The sequence below is a fragment of the Mustela erminea genome, chromosome 3, assembly GCF_009829155.1.
Source record: "Mustela erminea isolate mMusErm1 chromosome 3, mMusErm1.Pri, whole genome shotgun sequence".
NCBI lineage: Eukaryota > Metazoa > Chordata > Mammalia > Carnivora > Mustelidae > Mustela > Mustela erminea.
Window position 1 is genome coordinate 122,390,097 of NC_045616.1, and position 20,238 is coordinate 122,410,334.

A 20,238-nucleotide genomic window follows, 5' to 3' on the forward strand; every position below is an offset into this window, starting at 1 on the left:
TCCAAATAGCACTCTTATCCATAAGACTATACTGCCTCAGTAGTATGATTGTTACTGAATGAATGAATGAATGAATGAATGGGAAGGAAGGATAGGAGGAGGGAAAGTTGGAAGGGAGAGAGGCAGGAGATTATTTCCAACACCTGGTACATTGCCTGGCACATAGTAATCACTCAATAAATATTTATCAAGTAGAGTAATGAGGGCAGGGGACTGAGGCATTAACTGTGTGCATAGCCTAGGGGCAAAAATGGAGTTCCCATGGGGAAAGGAGTCGGTCAGAACTCGTCCAGATGGCTCAGGGTACCTCTGCTCACCCCACCCTTGCCTGACAGCCCCTCAGCATCAGGAGTGGGTGGGGGGTATAGTGTCCAGCCTGTCTGGAGCCGAGTTCCTCCTGTCACTGGAAAGAGAGCTTCTATTGTCCTCAAGAATCTGAGCTGAGAGTACGTGTCTGCCTTAGCATTTCTCTCCCAATGAAGTGATGGGAACCAAGGTCGGGGGGTCCAAAGGGGAAATCCCAAGCACCCCCAACCTCTGGAATAGGTGAGCATGAGAAAGCCCAGCATTCACAATTACCCTGCTGTATGTTCTCAGAAGAGTCACTTCCTTACAGTGGGCCTCAGTTTCCCCAGCTGAAAAAGGCCTTGGGCAGAATGGTTGGTGGGGGTAGGAGCTGCCAAGATCGAAACTATCCCCGAATCCTCCCTGAACTGGCCCTGTGCCTGCATTTTCTGGTGAGTGAAGTCAGTTCTAGAAGGATATGCAAGCGTGACCACACATTACTGACCCTTCCCTTCAGTGCTGCAGGACAGATGGACCAATCCTGCCTTCCTTTCTTCCTTCCCCAGCCTCCAGCCATCACTGCCTCGCTGCACAGCCTGCTCTGACCTCTCCTCCTGCCTCCCTACTTCCCTCCATTCCTCCGTTCCCGTCTACCTCCTGGCACGGAAGGAGCCAGTGGCGATGGGGAGGGGGTATCCTGTGAAGGTGGGGAGCTCTGGAGGCATCAGGAAACCATCCCTTGGTGAGAAGGAAGAAGGGGCTGGGAAGAGCCCCCCAAGCTGGGCACGCTGGGTGGTCCCAGGAGGGATGAGTGTCAGCCAGACCTCAGTTCAGCCTTCCTATAGCTGGGTAACAGCACCAGTCACATCATCTCACCGGATTTCAGTTGGTTTTTTTTGCTAGAATGGCGACTCAGTCATTCATTTGTTCCTTCATTCATTCAACACGTACTCACGAATGCCAGCTATGTACCACTGGCTATTTTAAGCACTGGTGGTACACAGTGAACAGAAAAGAGAAAAGCTCTGCCCACGGGACGCTCACATGTTAGTTGGGGTGGATGGGTAACAAGTAAATAAGAAAGCATGTCAGATGGTGATAAGTACAATGGAAAAATAATTAAGCAGGAAAGGGAAGCAGGGACTGCTCTGTATTAGGAGGACAGAGAAAACAGTGATACTAATATGAAAAACCTTGACAGATGCCATTCTGTGTTTTTATGGCATATGTATTTCAAGTTCACAATTATGTTAAATTCTCATATGCAATTATAAATACATAAAATCAACATTAGGTGGCAAACTCAGGAACAGAAGCCTTGCAAACCTCTGGGAGATTTATTTCTTATGCTAATATTTTGATTATGCAATTGTTCATTTCATCTTCCACTACGAACAAACCTACCGTTTAGGATTGAGTATTTTTATAATCCTGGATATAAAAATATGACTTTGCGTATTAGCATTATCTCTTTGAAAACATTCTTTTCCAAGTTCATTAAATTGAGAGTGTCTCCTCCATGTAAAACACGAACTTGAGGATAACAATATTGATGTCACAGTGTTGTGAAGATTTAATCAGGTAATGTGTGTAAGTACTTGATAAGATGCAACTATTGGAATCATTATTATTTCTGTTGGGGGGTGACTGCGGACATAATCAGAACAAAAAAGCTACCATTTATTGCGTATTGACTATGTACTGGGCACTGAATTCATACATTATATCAATTATGATCTTATTTATTCCCCCCAATAACTTTATGAGGCAGGTACCTACTATTATCCCCATTTAACAGAGGAGGGTAATGGAGGCCAGGAAGATGAGTCTGCCGGTGGTCCCAGAGCAGAAAAACCACTAGCCAGGACTTGAGGCTGCCTGGGACCTGAGCTGGCCACTGGGGGGCTCCCTGAGGGTCAGTGAAAAGAACCCCTCATTCTGCCTCCTGCCACGCCCTGTGTGACCTGGGCCACATCCCTCCACTCCGGGGCCTCGGTGACCCCCTCCAACCACACAGTTGCAGGGCTGAGCTTGGGGGCTCCAAGTGGCTCTCCTGCTGCAGACTGCCCATGGGTCCCAGCACCCAGGATGCTGGAGGACTCAAACCCGTTCCAAATGGATGCCTCAAATCCAGCCTGCTCACAAAATCAGCCAAATCCCATGCACGTCACATCTATTTCTGCCCTGCTGGGTTTATAAATATGTGGGCCAGGGAACCAGCTTGGGCAGAACCAGAGGGACTGAAGTCATGGCTATAAATACAGGGCCAAGGCTGGCTGGGGTCAGGAGGGGGATGCCGCAAGGTCAAGGCCGGCCTGGAAAACCACACCCCGGGGTGTCCTGTGTGCAATCCAGTGTCCTGGAAATGCAAGAGAACAGAGGCCCCAGGGATAGGGACTTGCCCAAGGCCACATGGACAGTGAGGGTCTGAGGTGGGTGGGCTTGGAGTACAAGGCTCCAGGCTCTGAGTAGAGCGCCACCTACTGTCCTCACTCGTAAATACCCCTCACCCCGCCCTGCAACTCTCCCCGGTTCAATAAACCCCTTATATTAAGATTTAAGCTTCCGTTTAAAATAAGCAGAAAATAAAATAAAATAAGCTTCTGCTAATAACATACTTCTTTTTATGTATGATATATTGGGGTTCTCAAAAATTTCAGTTGAGAAAGAGTTCTGTGACTAAAAACTCAGGAAATGACTAACCGTAGCTACCTCCCTTTCCATCCGACTCTTCCCACGCAGCGTGGCCTAGTCCTGCACTGAAGCAGGCCATACCGACCCAACAGCCAACCTGTAATTTCCTCCCTAGTCTGCACTTGGCGACATAACTTTGATAATTCGAAAATGGCTGCGGGGTGAGTTGTCACACCATAGAGATAGGCAGATGCTACAGATCAGGCTTTTTTTTTCCCCCTGGAGAGCCAGTTGTCAACATTTATCAGTCCACCACTGCTTACAACCATGACTAGTGAATCCCTGCTCTGCCTGTTTCCTGGCTGGCTGACCTCGGGCCAGTTCTCCATCGGAACTCTGCCAGCCTCCATTTTTTCCATCTGCAAAGTGGGAACAATAACCACACCGACAGCATAGCGACTGTCAGGCTAAATAAGCTTGTACCCCTAAGGGTCAGCACAGCGGTTTCCAAACCTGTCTGCATGTTCGAATCCCCGGAGGACTTTTTACACACGCCAAAGCCCCGGTCATCCCCCGAGCCAACTCAGTTACAGCCTAGAGAGGTAGGATGGGGGCACCCATGTATTTGGAAATTCCCTGGGTGATTCCAACATGCAGATGAGGTTGGGAACTGCTGGCTCACATTGCCTGCCTCTTGGCAAGCACTCAGCAGCTGTCCAGGAACTAGGAAAGAGAAGGGGGCAGTAGTGGGGAGTCTTGCTTGTTTGTTTGTTCTATTTCAAGTCTGCCTAAAATATGCAGGAGATGCTGCCTCCAGGGACCACGGAAGGAGGGTCTTGGCCCTCTCCTTTCCAGATGTGCTCTTGGACACCCCTCCACGCTCCAGAGCAGATGGGCACAAGCCTATAGACCCCAAGGAGGCCTCACTCCATGTGTTACTCAGCTGGCCAGCTGGGAGATGAACAGGCCTCAGCCAGGCCTCTCCCTCCCCTCCTAGAGAGGATGAGCCTAGCTCTTCTCAACCCACAAGCCAAGGATCCATGAAGTTTGGCTTAGCCTGGGAGACAGCGAGCTGCCGATTTGGAAGACTCAAATTAAGAATAGAGATATTCAGCTTATGCCAAGGGCTTGGGGCCTCAGCCCAGCTTTGCCCTGGACCACTGAAAATGAAAGCAGTAGTAAAATGAAAATCAGTAGTAAAAATATCCTGGTCAGTATGTACTGGATTCGTCCTATGCACTAGGACGTACCGCATCAGGTCCTTGACAGACAGTCTGGTATGGAGCTATGCTCTCCGATCCCGTGGCCATGCGCCGCCTGCGTTACCGAGCCCTTGGGATGCGGTGAGTTTACCCTGAGTTGTACTGTCAAGGAAGGATACCGCAAAGGTTTTGTGTACCCAAGGAAGAATGTAAGATGTCTCACTGATAACTTTCTAAGGATTTATTACATGATGAAATGATGCTATCGTGGACTTCAATAAATGTGTATTATTAAAATAAATCCCCTGAGTTCTTTTTTCCCCACCTGTTGCTTTTTACTTGGGTAGCGTGGCTGCTAGAAAATTTACAGTTACATAAGTACTTGCATTATTTCAATAAACAGTGCTGGCATGGAGGTCAGGAGGACATACTCTCCAATGCCATGGTCCTGGGCTTTGAGTCCTATCCTGTACTCTGACACTTACCAGCTGGGAGGCCTTGAGCAAGTTATATAACTGTGCCTCGGTTTCCTTATCTGTCAAATGAGGATAATAATCGTAATTACCTCTTGTGACTTTGGTGTGGATTTAGCGTCCTGGCGCGGACAAGGAATCCATTAAAAATCAGCAATCAGGGGACCATCTGGCACTTGGCTAAGTGACTTCCTTGGATTATCATGCCTCATTAGATGCCGAGCTCCCTGTCACTGGCGGTGACCAAGCAGAAGCTGGGAAACTCCTTGGCAGGCTGCTCTAGAAGTGGCCAGAAAATTGAATGTGGGTGGGGGAGGCACTGTGAGATGATCTTTGAAGATGACTCCCGGCTCTGACGCTGCCTCGCTCCACCATATCCTTCCCTTTCCCAAATTTTCATTCAACCCCACTAAATATAATAGACTTACAGGTGCCTCTGGGGGCCAGAGTCCTGCAGGACACTATGGGGGAAAAAGAAGGTAAAACAGACATGGTTTTGCCTACAAGCAGTCCAGTGTGGACAGATGGCCTGAGGCAGCCGGGCTATCACAAGGGCTTCCACAAAAGTTGTCAGTTTTGCTCACCGTTTGTTCATTCATTCATTCACTCACTCATTCATTCAGCAAGCCAGCAATTTTGGAGCACGTGCTGGAAGCCAGGGCTGCTCTGTGAGTGGTGAGCACAGCCAAGACAAGTCACTCCCCTGGACATGGAAATGTTGAGAGCAGGGAGGACAGGGAAGACAAATGATACACGAGGAGACAATTAAATAAGCCAGGTAATCACAGATTGTGAGGGGCGCTCTGTAAACGATAGAAGAAAGAGCACCGCTTCTGCTCTAATGTGGCAGCTATCGTCCCCAGGGCCACAGGCCTGGCACCCAGTAGGGGCTCCCGCAATGCCTGCTGCGCAGATCTCAAACAAGAGACACTGTGGGGTGTGGAAAAGGGATGGATTGGTTCCGCCTGGAAACTTTCTCTGACACGGGGAATCAGACTGTCAGTCCATCAGTGGCCTGACGAGGCAGGGAAGCAGGTACCTGGGTCTGGAGACCCGGGTACAAGCCAGAGTTATGATCTGCCATCTCCTAGGAGCCACTGACCTCAGGCAAGCTCTTTCTCCTCTCTTGCCTCGGTTTATCCCTCCCCAAAGTGAGGAGGCTGGACAAGATGCTTGCCAAGAGTTCTTTCAACTCTGGTAAGTCTGTGGGTCTTCCTTATCCAAGATTTTGTGCCTTGATCCCAGAGGGCAGTGGGTCGGGGAGGGTGGGGGCTGTGTGGCATGGACACAGCTGGCTGCGGGAACATACCCAACCCCCTCTGGGGACCCCTCAGCTTCAGCATCCCCTGTGGGAGGAGCCAAAGTCATGAGACACTGGTGCACAGTGGCCAAATATTGCGACTGGAAAGAGCTAAAGCCCCCATCTGATTCTTGGATTCCCTTTCCTTCAGGGCCCTCAGCCTCGGCTTGTTCACCTCCAGGGTCAGGGGCCTTGCTTTCCCTAGGGGAAGTTCATTCATTCCATCCCGAGTGCCCCTTTTCTGTTGAGGCGAAATCTCTCTTCCGGCAGTCCCTTTCAGCCCACCCCACTGATCATAATCCCATCGTCTGAGCGTGATGGAACCACTTCGGCCCTCTTTTCTAAACTTCCTTCAAGCTAAACCTCAGTCCCGTCAAACACTCCACCAGGAACGAGTTTTCTGAGCCCTTCCCATCCCGTTCACCCTCCTCTACCATCAGCCCAGTCTATCAGATTCTCAGAAGTGAACTGACCCCAGTATTCCAGGAAAACCAAACCGGTACAGACCATCACCACCTTTACTTCGGGCATTCCATCATCACCAACGCGGCCGAGCACATTAGCCTTTTTTCCCTTTCTTTCCATAGCCGTATCTCTACTGCATCACATTGTCCCCATAGATCACAAAGATCTCACTCTACAACTGCTACTTTCATGCCACATCGCCCATAGCGTGGACCTGCGCTGGGCCATTGCGAGCCTAGTGGCGGATTCTGATCTGTATTTTGGCAAGTTTGACCATCCGTGGAAAGGTTTCTCTGTGAGTGGTGGAGTCAAGTTAAAAGAAAATAATAATCACCACCAACAACCCACCCCACCCCCCAGCCGCCAGCACATACATGCACATACAGGATAAAATAAAATAATGGAAGGGAAACATGTTTTGTCAACAGTTATCCAAAACTGTTATTAAGGAAACTCAGAACACGCTTATCGAGGCAATGGCTGGCTGGCTGAACAAGCGGGAGGTGTGGGGGCCCCGGACGTATAGATCTAGGGCAATAGGGTGACAGTCTCAGGGGTCGGGGTAGGTGGCAGAAAGGGAGCTGTGACAGACGATGCGGAAGGAGGAGGCCGGAGGTGCTGAGTCTGACTTCTGCAGATGCGGTGGTCTGTCCCTCCCTGAACCCCCGCTTCTCCTGGCCCCTGAAGCCTCTGCTCAGCTCACACCAAGTCATCCAGCCCCGCACCTTCCACTCTCTGTGACCAAGGGCAGGGCCCTTCCCTTCCCTGGGCCTGAGAAAACGGGCCACCTCTGCTTGCTGCTTCACATGGCGAGGGCAGAGGGGGCCAAAGTATTGAACACAGTGCCTGGCCCAGAGCCACAGCCTAGCACCTCCCAGAGACAGTGGGGGGTAGCGCTCAGCCAACGGGCCCCATGTGCTGGGGGTCTGCTTTGTGGGGGCTGGGGGTCGCTGGAAAAACTGCGCAACGTTGTCTGAATCAGTTTGCCTCTCGCATCTGTTTTCCCATAGGCAAACCAGGACTAATTACAGTGCCCCCACCTCAATGGGCTGCTGTGAGGATTGAAACCAGTTCGTATAAGTAAAGGGCTTCGAGCTCACCAGTAAGTACACGGTATGTGTTATTGCGGCTGCCGCGAAGGGCTGAGTCAGAGGTTCCAGAAACTCTCTATCTCAGCACCTGCCCTCCAGCTCAGAGCTGCCGCACCACGTGTGCGTGTGTGCGTGGATCTGTCTCGTGTGCATGTGTGCATGTCTCTCCAAGTGACTATATGCAGGGGTGAGTCTCCATGTGTCTCTCTGTGCATGCCTGGTCTGCATGCCTGTGTGCAGCTGTGTATGTGTCTGTCTGCGTGTGTGTGTGCATGTGTGTGCATGTGTGTGGGGCGGCTGGGGAGACCGTGTGCAATGCTGCTGGGAGTGGCCTAGGAGGTAGCTCCGCCAGACCAAACAACCCCAGTGCTCCAAGCTCCAGGTTTTTCTCCGACTCTATTTGCTTTCTCTCTCTCCTTTCCGGTTCCCTTTAGCCGGTTCCTGCTTCCAGGGAGCAGAGCTGGAGGGAGGCCCTGGCAGGGTAGGTACAGGGCGCTCCCCTCTCCCTCCTCACAAGGTTTTCTAGCCCCTGCTTTGCTGCTACAACCCCGCACAGGCCCCTTCCCTCTCTGAAGGGGTTCTCAGTCTTCCTGTTCCCTCCTGGAGGAGGGCACCCCACGATCCTGCTGGCCATGCTACGGAAGAGCACGGCTAGCCCTGCCACTGCCCCGGATGGGACACAGCGTTTCCCCAGGAGGGGTTTTTGGTAGTGTCTGTGGCTAGATCCAAGGCCAGTCCCCAAGCAGAAGCCATCCTCGGGCCTCCCCAAGCTTCCGGCCACCCACTATACTACCTGTAAAGGCTGTGGCCCCGCCCCGGGACCAGAGGGACTGTTTGGGGGCATTCTGAGGGGCAAGGGCCCCTGAGACCAGCCAGGCCCCAGCCCCAGGGCTCCAGGTCGGATTCAGCCAGGGCGGTAGTTGCTGAGCCCTTACTACCTGCTGGGTTGGCTCGCTGAACCCCCACAGACATCCGGCAAGGCAGGTGCTGTCACTGCCCCAATTTTACAGATGAGGAAACTCAGACTCAGAGAGGTCAGGAGGCTGCTTGAAGTTACAGAGTGGGTACAGACAGGGCTGGGCCTGGAGCCCAAGGCTCCGAAAGAGTGAGTACTCTCTCCTCTCCTCCCAGGGGAATCACTCCCGGTCCCGTTCTCCCCTTCCTGAGGTGGTGGTGACGCCCTCTTGGAGTCATTGATGGGCCCGACGACCCTGGCTTCTGCATCGTCAGCTCAGGTTCCTGACAACCCATTTCACAGATCAGGAAAGCAGAGCTGAGAAAGGAGCAGCGACCCGGCCAGGTCCCTCAGCCACAGCAGGAGCAGAGCGCAGGCCCCCCTGACCGCTTTTCTTCCTTCGCTTTTCTCCTAACCGCACAGCAAATGCTTGCTTTTCCCTCTGCCTGAAGCTGTGTCATCACCGGTTGACCTGGGCGCAACTCTGCTGGGAAGGAGCCTTGCTGTCACACAAACTCTGCCCCCAGAAATCAAGATGAAGTCTAAGGAAGTGGAGTGCTCAGGGCCTCCCTGTGGCTCGGCAAGGGTTATGTGTCTGACTGGACGATGGTCGCATGAACAGTTTCGTCTTCTAAATGGCAATGTTACTTTAGGAAGTGTTGTTGAAAGCCCATTGCTCCCAACGCAGCAGGCCCCACCTCCCGCTCCCTGGCCAGGCAGATCTCTATAACGACGCACAGAAAGCTGCCCAGTGCCTCATAAAGTAGGCTTCTGTTTGTCCTTGGCCTTGGGTGTAGCTGTTGGTAGTTCCGCAGGACCCACAAGGCCACTGAAGGCCGCCTGGGAAATGTGATAAGTTCTGAAAGCAAGGTCTGTGCCCCTGACCCTGGCCGGCTGCTTGTCCAGGATTTGAAACAGCTGGTCCAGGCCCCAAGCAAACCTGGTCCAAAGGAATGCGGACAACTCCATGTGGCCCACCCCTGCTCCAGGGAGCCCAGCCCTAAACCTCCCAACCTTCCAAAGAAACAAGAACCCCCTAGAAGTAGATGGAGGTCGCCCCATACTCAGGCAGAGCTAGGGAACGACTGCAGCCTTGCTGGGAGCAATGTCTCCGGAGGCTGGTGTGGATACTGGGGCCCTGGGAGTGCAAGGAACTTGCCCTGGGCTCCTTCCTCTGCACCTGCTGTCTCCCCAAGAAGGGCTCCTGAATCCATCCCCACCCACAGATGCTGTCCACGTCCTGGAGCCAATCTGTGGGGCCCTCTGCCTGTTGCAGGATGAGACCAGAAAGGACAGTCTCAGAAGCTGTGCCTCCTGCAGCCAGGCAGGGTCATGCTTGCCTAGAGTTACTGCTGAGACCCATCACCAGTGAAGCTCCATGGACAGATAGTCTTTGCCATGAGTAACAGTGAGAGCATCAGCCAGCCACACAGAAAGGAGGGGATATGCAGGGGCACATCCTTACTGGCACTAGCTCTAAGCACCCCAGCCTGGAGAAGTGATCAGGGGCTCCACCCACAGGCTCCCCATGTGCCCTGCATCCTCCCAGGGCACCTCCCCCCTCCCAGGGCAGTCCTGGATTGGCACATAAAACACAGCTAAGTAGCCAGGGTGTCAAGGCTGAATAGCAGGAAGGCTAAAGCCAGGGTGGCCCCTCGCCTACCCGCCCAACCCTATGATTCAAAGCAAGGCTGAGGCCAGATAAAGCCCTTGAAAATGTCAGTCAGGGAACAATCTCTTTCCCAAACTCTCCGCCTTTGACCTTGGGCACCCAGCCCTGACCTTGGGATGGGCTGATCTTTTTCCCAGGTCTGGCGTTCCATCCCCTGTCCCTTCTCACACACACACACACACACACACACACACACACAGTATGTGACAATTGGGCTTTTCACTCTTATCACAGAATTATAAAACTGCTAGTTTGTGGGGGCCAAAGAATGGTTTATAAACAGATCACACTGGGTCCTAGACACCCTGACCAAACATTCTTCTGGGGATTTAAAATGAAAGAAGCACCAAGAGAGCTGTTGCCAAAATGAACAGGACCCCAGGAACCTTCCCCTGTCTTCGTTCACCTGAGTAGTTCATACTTTCATCTACTATGTTTTTATGTATTTTTCCCTCGTGTAGGTGGGAAATAACACACAAGCCTTGTGAAAACCAAAATTAGCGGTCCACGTGGCACTATCCACATTCCACACTTGGGGAAATACTGTCTTGGCCCAAATCCGCCATTGTAAGGACGGGGAAACTGAGGCCCAAGGAAGGGAGGAGACCTGTCCAGCCTCCACAGCAAGGTTGTGCGGGGCCACTACCAGAATCTGGAGCCCTGCTTCCAGCAAGTCTCACTCTTTAGGGAGAGAGGATCCAGGACTCAGGTCCCTGGTGCCCCCAGTGCCCTTGTTTGCCACAGCATCTGAGGGCAGCCCCCAGCCTCTTCCCCGAGGCCTGGCCCTTGTCCCGGTTTTTTTCCTCTGACCCCTTCTGGAGCTGCCAGCCTCCACTACTCTCTCCCTGATGCTGCTGGAAAGCTGTCCCCTCTCTTGGACTGGATTTCCTCACCTTCCTTGGCTACAGGGAGGATGCCACGTGGCTGGAACGGAGCCCTCTGGAAAAGAGGACCACAGACGTGGGCGAAGAGGCCGTTATCAGCCCCTTGCTCTGTGCCTCAGTCTTTGTCTCTGGCAAACAGGCAGAGGTTTGCGGGTGTGAGGAAGGCCGAACTGGGTAGGAGGAAAAGAAAAGAAGGAAGATGGCAGTCACGGGGTGCCCACCCCCCCAGAAGGACCAGCACCAACTCAGCTGGAGGGTCTCCTCACCCCGGGGCACCCCTCCAGGGGGCAGCGAGCAGGCTCCCCAGTGCTGGGAGATAGGTAGGAGTCTGCCCAGGACTCTGGCCACAGCAGGCCAAGAGGGAGGCCAGTCTGGCCCTGTGAACAGGGCCGCACTGACCTACAGACATGCTCGCACACACATACTCAGCCATGCAACAGGCACACACACACAGAACTCAGACATTCACACACATTTCTTGCCATGCCCTCATTTGTACAGATGCAAATGACCCCAACCCTTCCTACCCCACCGCCCACCCTGGGCACACAGCGGGGCCAGTCTGCCTCTTTCCTCCCGCCCCCAGTCCCCAGCCCCAGGCTTGGCGGCGTCTCTGTCCCGCTGCCTGGGAGACACATGTGGTTTCAGTTAGCAGCAGAGCGGGCATTTCCGTCCCAGACAGCCGGGCCCTGCCAGGGCCCCGGCCCCACAGGCGCCCACAAGAAGGGCCCACCTCGGCCCCCGCTCCTCCACTGGCCATCCCGGGGACCCCAGAGGGCCCTTTTCCCTGGAAGACCCCTGATCTCCTCTCCCACAGTCTCCCCCTCACCTGGAGCCAGAATCTGCACCCACTCGCGCAGGCACTAGCTGTGCCCGGGGCCTCCGGCCACGACTGCCCGCCTGCCTCTTCGCTCTCGCTCTGTCTCGGAGCAGGCTGAGCGGGATGGAAGGAGGGCAGGGTGTCAGGGGGGCGGGCGGGAGGGAGGGGAGGGGGCGTGTGGAAATGAAACTTTAATAACAGAGCCCCTTTTGTTTCCGAGCATATGGGATATTTCATACATACTGAAGACATTAGCCGTCTATATTTTTAAGGGCTCCCGCTAAAGGATGAATAAATACAGCCCATATTCCACTCGGCAAACATGCACATGCCAAGTGCCGACTTCTGGAGCATTTCAAAACCCAAAGAGAAAGCCCCCAGTGACACCGGACACTTAAAAGTAAATATGTTTCCAAAACCTCAGGCTCGCCTTGCCCTTCTTATAACCACCTGGAGGCCTTGAGGCTCCTTTTCTCCCCCGACCCTCCCTGCATCCCGCTACCTTCCACTTCAGAGCAGGGAAACAAGCCGCTGGAATCCAGCCTCCATCCCAGTTCTCTTTCCCAGGAAGCTCCCGCCCCCCTCCCCCCACTTCCCTCAACTCCCAGCAAGACCCCAGAGTGTCCAAGTTCCAAAAAACCTTAGAAATCTTTGCCTTGTCATTTCTGAGAAAGGGCACCAAGGCCCAGAAAGGGGCAGGGACTTGCCTGAGGTCACACAGCAAATCAGGATCTTGAGCACAGGGGCAGTGCCTTCTTCTTTCGAGAGAAGGGACCCCCCACTTCCCTACCTCGGGTTGGGGGTGGGGAGACCCCAGGACCCCAGAAGGAGGGCCAAGGTATGGGCTGGGAGCGTGCCCGCCTGCCTTTCCCACTGGAGCGCTGCTCTGGGCAACCCCCCCAACTCTGGGCATGCATCCAGTGGAGACGTCAGCAGGGCTGGGAACTGGGCCGGCCCCAGGAAATCCCCTTCAGGTCGGCAGATCCCAACAGGCCTGGAGACCTCAGGTGAGGGAGACTCCCTCCCTGACAGCTCAGCTCTCAGTCCCTTGTGCCCTCCATCTGTTCTCCCCGAGGGAAAAACGGAGGCCTCGTGAGGGCTGGGCCTTGGCCAGAGTCACATGGCAAGATGACAGCCGAGTGGGAAATTGAACGGGCCTTGAACGGGGCTTTCAGACCCTGTGCTTGCTGGCATGCTTTGCTGCTGGGCTGTTCCCCAGCTCCTTCAAGTCAGGGGCCCCTTCCTCCTGTTTTGCAGTCACCCTGACTGATGTTTCTTCGCCCCCAGCGGTGGCCTCTGCTCCCCGCTCCTGTTATGCTCAGTCCCTTCTCACCAATGGTCTCACCAGCCATTTAACTGAATACTTTACACAGAGCAAGTGCCCATAACAAACGTGAATGATCCATTATGATGACATTGACTGGGTTTCTATGGGGCTCCGAGCCCCCTGCCAGGTGTGGGGGCTATGACATTTACTGAGAGACGGGTCCACTCCCTCCCAGGGCCCATGGAAGAGAAAGAGCAGCTCTGGACCGAAGGGAAGCTGCGGTCCAGAGAGGTTCAGATGTTTCTCCAGGCCACACAGCCAGTAAGTAACGGGGCTGAGCCTCCAGCCAGGATTCCCTGGTTCCAGAGTTAGTGCCTGTAACCCTCTAGGGCCTCGCTCATCACCCAGACCCCACCCTGGTCCCAAGACTGCAGAGCTCAGCTGTTCTCGAAAGCCTCTACATTTAATAAGCTTAGGCAGACAGAGCTCCCTCGAACCGTCCATGAGAAAGGGGCATTGACGCAGGAGCTAGAGGCCTGGGTTCTTGGCCTCACTGCACCACTAACACCTAGACAAAGTCCCTTCTCTAGGGACATGACTTTTCTCCTCTGCAAAGTGAAGAGAACCATTTCGCTGAATTATGAAGATCACAGGATATAAAGGATGGGGTGGGGGGGGCTTTGCCAAGTACGTGGTGATTTTCCTGTCTGGAATTTCATGCTGTGGATGGATCCTGGCATTAAATCCTGTCTGGGTTCCAACGGGCCCTGACTGGCTTCTTTGTCAGCCAGTGCCCCCTCTCCGTACCCTGCGTTAGCCCCCAGAGTCAGCTTCCTGAAGAAGGCCTTGCGTCTTGCCACCCCCCACAGTGACCCCTCAGCAGTTCCCACTGGCCCAGGGCAGCCAATGAGTTAAGACTCCTGGGAACCTGGTCCTCACCTCTGCCTCCTGACTCTTTCCCAACCCAGACCCATGTCAGCCTGGCACCCTCAGGCCTCGGGAAGCTTTCCTGCCCCAAGTGAACTGAACTAGTACCGCCCTCACTTCCACCATCACTTACTGGGGAGAAAGGCCCCTGGGCTTTGGTGCAAATACTTGCTACTCTACTGGCAACAGCTCAGTGAACTTTTTTTTTTTTTTTTTTTAAGATTTTATTTATTTGGGAGAGAGAGAGAACACAAACAGGGGGAGGGACAGAGGGAGAAGCAGACTCCCCACTGAGCCAGGAACCCAATGTGGGACTCGATCCCAGGACCCCGGGATCATGACCTGAGCCAAAGGCAGATGCTTAACCAACTGAGCCACCCAGGCACCCCTCAGAGGCCTTTTTAGAAAGGAAGCTTTCTATGGGTTCTTGGCTGGGCTCTGGGAAGTAGGAGGGTTTCCAGGTAAGTGAGAGGTACTTGTCGAAATGCTAATTGTTTCATCGGGTGATAATAAAGTGGCCATGCATGGAGCACTTTACTCTGGGTCAGGTACCACGCTGGGGCTTACCATGCATTGCCTGCTTGTTCCTGACAATCAGACAACAGTTTGAGGCTGGTAGGGAGGCTGAGCTGTTTGCCTGAAGCCCTCCTCACGGCCCCCAACCCCGGCCGTGGCAGAGCTGGTATTCAAGCCTGGCCTGCCCGGCTCCAGCTTCTGTTCATAACTGGCTCTCAAGTCAATGTTTTCTATCCCCATCAACGGTGGAAGCTCCTGGGGGAGGGATATTTGGCCTCAGACAGCAGAGCTGAGCACAGGGCTATGTTCTTAACGGACATTAGTGATATTTGCTTTCTTGAACACTGGAGCGGTCCTGGTGAGATTCAGTGATGCATGGAGGTGGGGCGTGGATGTGTGCACGTGTATGTACTCCCCCCTGAGCCTGGCAAGCCCAGCCCAGCTCATGCGGAGCCCATGACCATGGTAGGTCACCTGGAGCGCAGGAGGCACTCATAGGCGCGATTCCGCTGCTGATACTCGTGACTCGCTCTGTTTCCAATCCTTCGGGCAATCTGGTGGCCCCCAACTCGCGGCTGTTACTAAACTGATAGGTGTAGCTCATTTCATCCCAGAACTCTAGGGCTCAGTGACCCCTCTGTGTACGTGGATGGTGAGGGCTGGGGAGGTTTGATGTCCAGGAACACAGTTCACTAGCAAGGGGATCAGCACAGGAGGTTTTAAATGCAGACTTGAAGAAAGAGGAAACCCCAAAGCCCATTGCTTCCCACTTGCCAGCTTAGCAGAAGCTGCAGGAAGACAGCAGGGATCACCTGAATTTCCCAAGGTGGGCATCCTGGGACACAGCACTCCATCCCTGACCCTCACTGCCACAGCCTCACAAGTAAACACCAGCCTTTACCATCCAGGCTCCCTGCTAGGGATGGGAACGTGAGGAGAAGCCATATGGGTTAACACACTCGCGGATTCCACAGCTGCACACGGAGCCAGACCAATTGGTCTAAAATTCAAACCCCATCTTCCTTCACCTTCCAGCCTCTATGTGCTGACTCACGTCTTGAATGGACAGGGGGCCTGATCCAGAGCGGGACGTGGCAGCCCCTTCTATGTCCCCAACGCCCTGTTCAGCAGGACACTGCTCCCTAGGCCCTGTCCTCCTATGGGCCCAGGCGGGCACCCCAGCTGTGAGAAGGGTGGGCCACAGGTCCAGGAGCCCTCATTTCTGGCAGACCAACCTTCACCAGGGCCCCCTCTGACACATGAGACGTCCTGATCAGATCTCCGGTAATTGAGTTGCTTTGGGGGGTAAATTCCATCCAGATGTGGAGGGCGGGGTGGACTTCCTGAGCAAAGCAGGGGCGGGGTACTGAGACATGGGGGCCATGCAGCCAACTTGCCAAGCACCCAGGGGGCCTGGGCTAGAACATTGTTTTATGATAAAGCCAGAAGGAGAATTTCAGTGCCAGGACACGAATCTAACCCCCTCCCTTAGTGGGTAGATGGGGAAACTGAGGTGTGAAGATCCTAGAGAGGAGAAGAGACTGGTCCAACATTGGCTGGTTGGTCTCACATCTCCTATCTAGCCAGATTTCTTAAGTCTGGGAGTTTTTATGGATGGAAGGAGGCAGAGTTGCCTCTTCCCCAGAGTTTCCCATCGGCCCTTGGATTAGAAGGTCAGGAACTGGGGTCATGGAGTAGGGAATCTGCAGGTGGGGGAAACTCTAATCACCTCCAGCTTAAATCCCCAACCAGAAAGTTCTGTGTTTCATTTGCAGGGATTGGGGGGAGGGGAGGGCAGGAAGGGAGAAGGCTCCAAGGACAAGCCTGTAAACAACATGTCCCCTGCACCCCACCTGGCCCTTACTGGTGGTGGGAGAGCCTGGGCCTCTTTTCCCAGGGGAAGCCCCTCCGTACTTCTGTCCTTTCCTCCGGGCCACATACCTTCCTGGCTCCTTTGGGCTGGCTTACTGGAAAGCAGGAAGAGGCCAGCCAGGCGGGTGGGTTGGGTTGGGGGGGGCATGAGAACTTGCAGAGAATGAGAGGAAACAAGGGGGGGGTTAATGGGCTGGGGGAGGACAGATTAAGAAGGGAATTTTTTTCCTCCTGCCTCATGTTTTGGCTGCCTTAGTGTGAACATGTCTAGGCGCCTTATCACAAAGGCCGGCATGGTCTGCACGAGAAAGAAAATAGCGTACAGTGGGAAAAATGACATCTTGATAAAATATCCCTGTGGAATGGCATTGTGGGTCTCTTATCAGCAGGCGGCTGGACCCCAAATACCTCTTGTCTGACGGTCCCCAGGCCCCTAGACCCCTCTTCTTCTTCCCCTTCCCTGGCCCTCTACCCCACTGGCTCTCCAGAGTGGCCTGTGCTGAAACTGGGACAAGTCAGGAGACCTGAGTTCTATTCCCGTCTCTGCCACTGAGGCTGGGTGAGCTGGGCCAAATCCCTTCCTCTTCCTGGGCCTTGGTGTCCCTTCAGTAAAGTGTAGGGAGGCATGGATGGACCAGATAGTTTCTGAATATTCTTCCACCATGAATGCTTCCTGATACTACCACCTTCACACTTTGCCGTTCTATGCGTTGTGACAATGCCCAATTCCCACCCAAACACCGTCACACATTAAATGTTTCTGATGAAACAAAAACAAAAACAAAAACCGCAGGGAAGTGGGTGGGGGGACGGGGTAACTGGGTGATGGGCATTTGGGGGCACTTGATGGAAGGAGAACTGGGTGTTCTATGCGACTGATGAATCTCCGAATTCTACCTCTGAAACTAGTCCTACACTAGATGTTCATTTAATTGGATTAAACTAAAAAGTTTTTTAAAAGTGCAAATCCCCTTCATTTCCATTAGACCTGGGAAGCTCTTGCCTGAACCCCAAGTAAAGCTATGCAGCTGAGAAAGAGGGTTCTTTTCAATTCTCACCCCGAGGAGTCCAAGGAGAGCATAAGGCTTTCATTTCTCTTTGGATGCAAATATTGTCCCCACAAAGTACTTCCTACATAAAAGTCCTTGTAGAAAACAGGTAAGGGAAACGATGGATGGATCGTGTCTTCTCGGACCCATGCCCTCATCCTCATCCCCCCTCCCCCCACACCAGGAGTGTGCAAAACTCCAGGGTGGTAGCTGGAGGTCTGGATGCAGCCACGGGAGCCTGGCTCACCACTACCTCCTGGTGTGAACTTGGAGGACCCCTTCCTCTCTGCAAGCCTCCGCCTCCGTTTTGTCATCTGAAAAAAATTGGAGGGGGAGCGCCTACCACGCCCACCTCACTAGCCACAGGCTATTGGGAGGTAAACTAAGCAGGAAATAGGAAAGTGCTCTGCCTGCCAACTGTAAGAGCTTCTTATCAATGTGGGACCTGGAGGACTCAGAGGGACCATCTAGCCAGGTCCTTCCTCACGCGGCTGGAGAAACAGAGGCCCAGAGAGATGCGCAGGGACAAAGTCACACAGCGAGATAGCAGCAGAAACAGGGGCCAGAGGAGAGAGCCGGGGAGGTGGCAGGACCCTCTTCTCTGACCATCTGCCCTCTCTGAGGATGGCCTGTCCCAAGGCCAGGGGGCGGACTTGTGGGTTTTTGGAGACCCTGCCTGGCTTGAAGATTCAATATGAGCCCTCTGAGCTTTCCCTTCACACAGCCTCCCAGCCCTGAAGGGACTGGGAGAAAGCCCCTTTGTGTAGCCGCTGGGCCCCAGCTCTGACCGTGGTTTTGTTTCCTGAAGACCTTCCCCACCACCCCCCTTCACAGAGAAGCCCCATCTGCACCCCAGCTCCGCCCAGCCAGTCCCCCTCCCCCGCTGCCTTCTACAGCAGCCTCTGGCCTGTGAGTCTTGGCCTGCGCACAGCACTCCACAGAGCACCTCTGTCCTCTGGCTGTCTGGGTGGCAGGGTGTGGGCCAACACCCTGTGCAAGTGTGCAGGCTGGACCAACGCGGGCCGGGGCCAGCTTACCCGCACAGGGTGCCTCCTTGCTCCCAGCAGGGACAGCCCCTCCCCCATATCTGACTTCACAGATCACCTTGTTTTGTCCTGCTTTGTGACTCCAGAGCAGAGTCCCAAACAATCTGAACAGCCACAAGCGTTTTCACCTATAAGAATAGATCTAGCGGCTCCAGGTGCATAGAGCAGAGGAAAGGCCCAGAAAGGAGAGGAGGCTGGCCTGAAGCCACACAGTGAACTAGAGGCTGAGCAGAGACAGACCCCAGGTGTCCAGGGATGGCAAGCTGGGCCTCTGCAGGGAAGACACTTCCCTCCCTTCCGGGTTCTGTCCCCACCTCTGCTCCCAGCATTGCCCACGGGCAACCTCTTCCCTGATCCCTGACTATAGATAGTGTACAAGTCAGGGCCACCCCAGGCAGTGTCCCCATCCCAGGTCCTAAGCCCTGCCCTGCAAATGAGGAAGCCAAAAATCAAGCTGTCAGATGTAGAGTTCAAAGAAATGGGAAAAGGGTCTGAACAGACTCGGAGGGCTTACCCTCATGACTGACAGATCTCTGAAGGACTGTCCTGGCCAAGAGCGGAGCACTTTGTTCAGAGGGCAAAGGTGAATCTACAGAAACCCAGCAGAAGGTCAGATTTCTGTTCAGGCTAAAGAAGGGCTTTCTGCCACCAACACTGCCCAAAGATGGAAAGAGATGTCTTAGGAGGTAGTGAGCATCCCGTCACTGGAGAAGTGCAAGTGAGTTTCAGATTCCCACATGGGGCAGGCAGGGGCTAGGGGAGGTATTGGAGAAGACTCCCTCAAAAGCCCTTTTGTGTCCTGAGATGGTGTGATTTGAGCAAACACATACAGTCACTCATGCTCACAAGCCACAACTACTCAAACACATGCCTGTTTGTGGGCTACAAGCAGGGTTAAGACTGCACCCCTGTGGAGTGTCCTCTGTCCTCCCAGCCCTGGGGGTCACGGGGGATGGGGGTGCAGAACTGCATTCACTGGTCCCTGGCTAGGACCCAGGCACCACACCCTCTCGCTCAAGGAACCTTCCAGAATTTCCCCCAAGGGCATTACTCTTCCCCACCTCCAAATCCCCATGCCGGTATGCTTGTTGCTTGCCCTCATTCCACCTGGAATCAGGACAGCTTTTCTCAAGATTATTTTTGGTGGCGTGGGGACACTGCATGGAAACAGCTAATCTCCCAGCAGTGAGAAAATTATTCCTTCAAAAGCTGTCTTTCATTCATCAAGGAGAGGGTTGCCAAATTTAGCAAATAAAAATACAGGATTCCCCGGGCGCCTGGGTGGCTCAGTGGGTTAAGCCGCTGCCTTCGGCTCAGGTCATGATCTCGGGGTCCTGGGATCGAGTCCCGCATCGGGCTCTCTGCTCAGCAGAGGGCCTGCTTCCCTCTCTCTCTCTCTCTCTGCCTGCCTCTCTGTCTACTTGTGATCTCCCTCTGTCAAATAAATAAAAATAAAATCTTTAAAAAAAAAAATACAGGATTCCCCATTAAACTTGAATTTCAGATCAAAACCAAATTTCTTTAAGTATGACTATAGTCTATGCAACATTTAGGATATACTTATATGAAAATATTATTTCACTGTTTATCTGCAATTTAATTTTAACTGGACACTTTGTATTTCTTCTGACAGCTCTAATCAAGGAGGCAGTCTTAGCTGGGTGCTAGCCTGTCTTTCTCTCACATTGGCTCATCTCGTTTGTTTTTATCAAAGAGAGAGCAAGTCTCAGGCTAACTAGAATTGAACAAGATTGTTTTGCTTTTATTTTATTCGACCTTG

At 53.5% G+C, this 20,238-nt stretch overlaps 1 protein-coding gene and 1 long non-coding RNA gene across 2 annotated transcripts in view; one reads left to right on the plus strand and one right to left on the minus strand.

Moving 5' to 3' along the window:
• The window catches only part of SYNPO (synaptopodin), a 53,837-nt gene extending 41,953 nt beyond the window's left edge, over nt 1-11,884 (minus strand). The window contains exon 1 of the mRNA XM_032337296.1: nt 11,791-11,884. The gene's annotated coding sequence lies outside the window, so the exon portion shown is untranslated. The remainder of the gene's footprint in view (nt 1-11,790) is intronic.
• A 1,384-nt stretch (nt 11,885-13,268) lies between these two features.
• LOC116586846 overlaps nt 13,269-20,238 on the plus strand; it is a 34,450-nt gene continuing 27,480 nt past the window's right edge. Inside the window, exon 1 of the long non-coding RNA XR_004284171.1 lies at nt 13,269-13,369. This is a non-coding gene — a long non-coding RNA (uncharacterized LOC116586846). The remainder of the gene's footprint in view (nt 13,370-20,238) is intronic.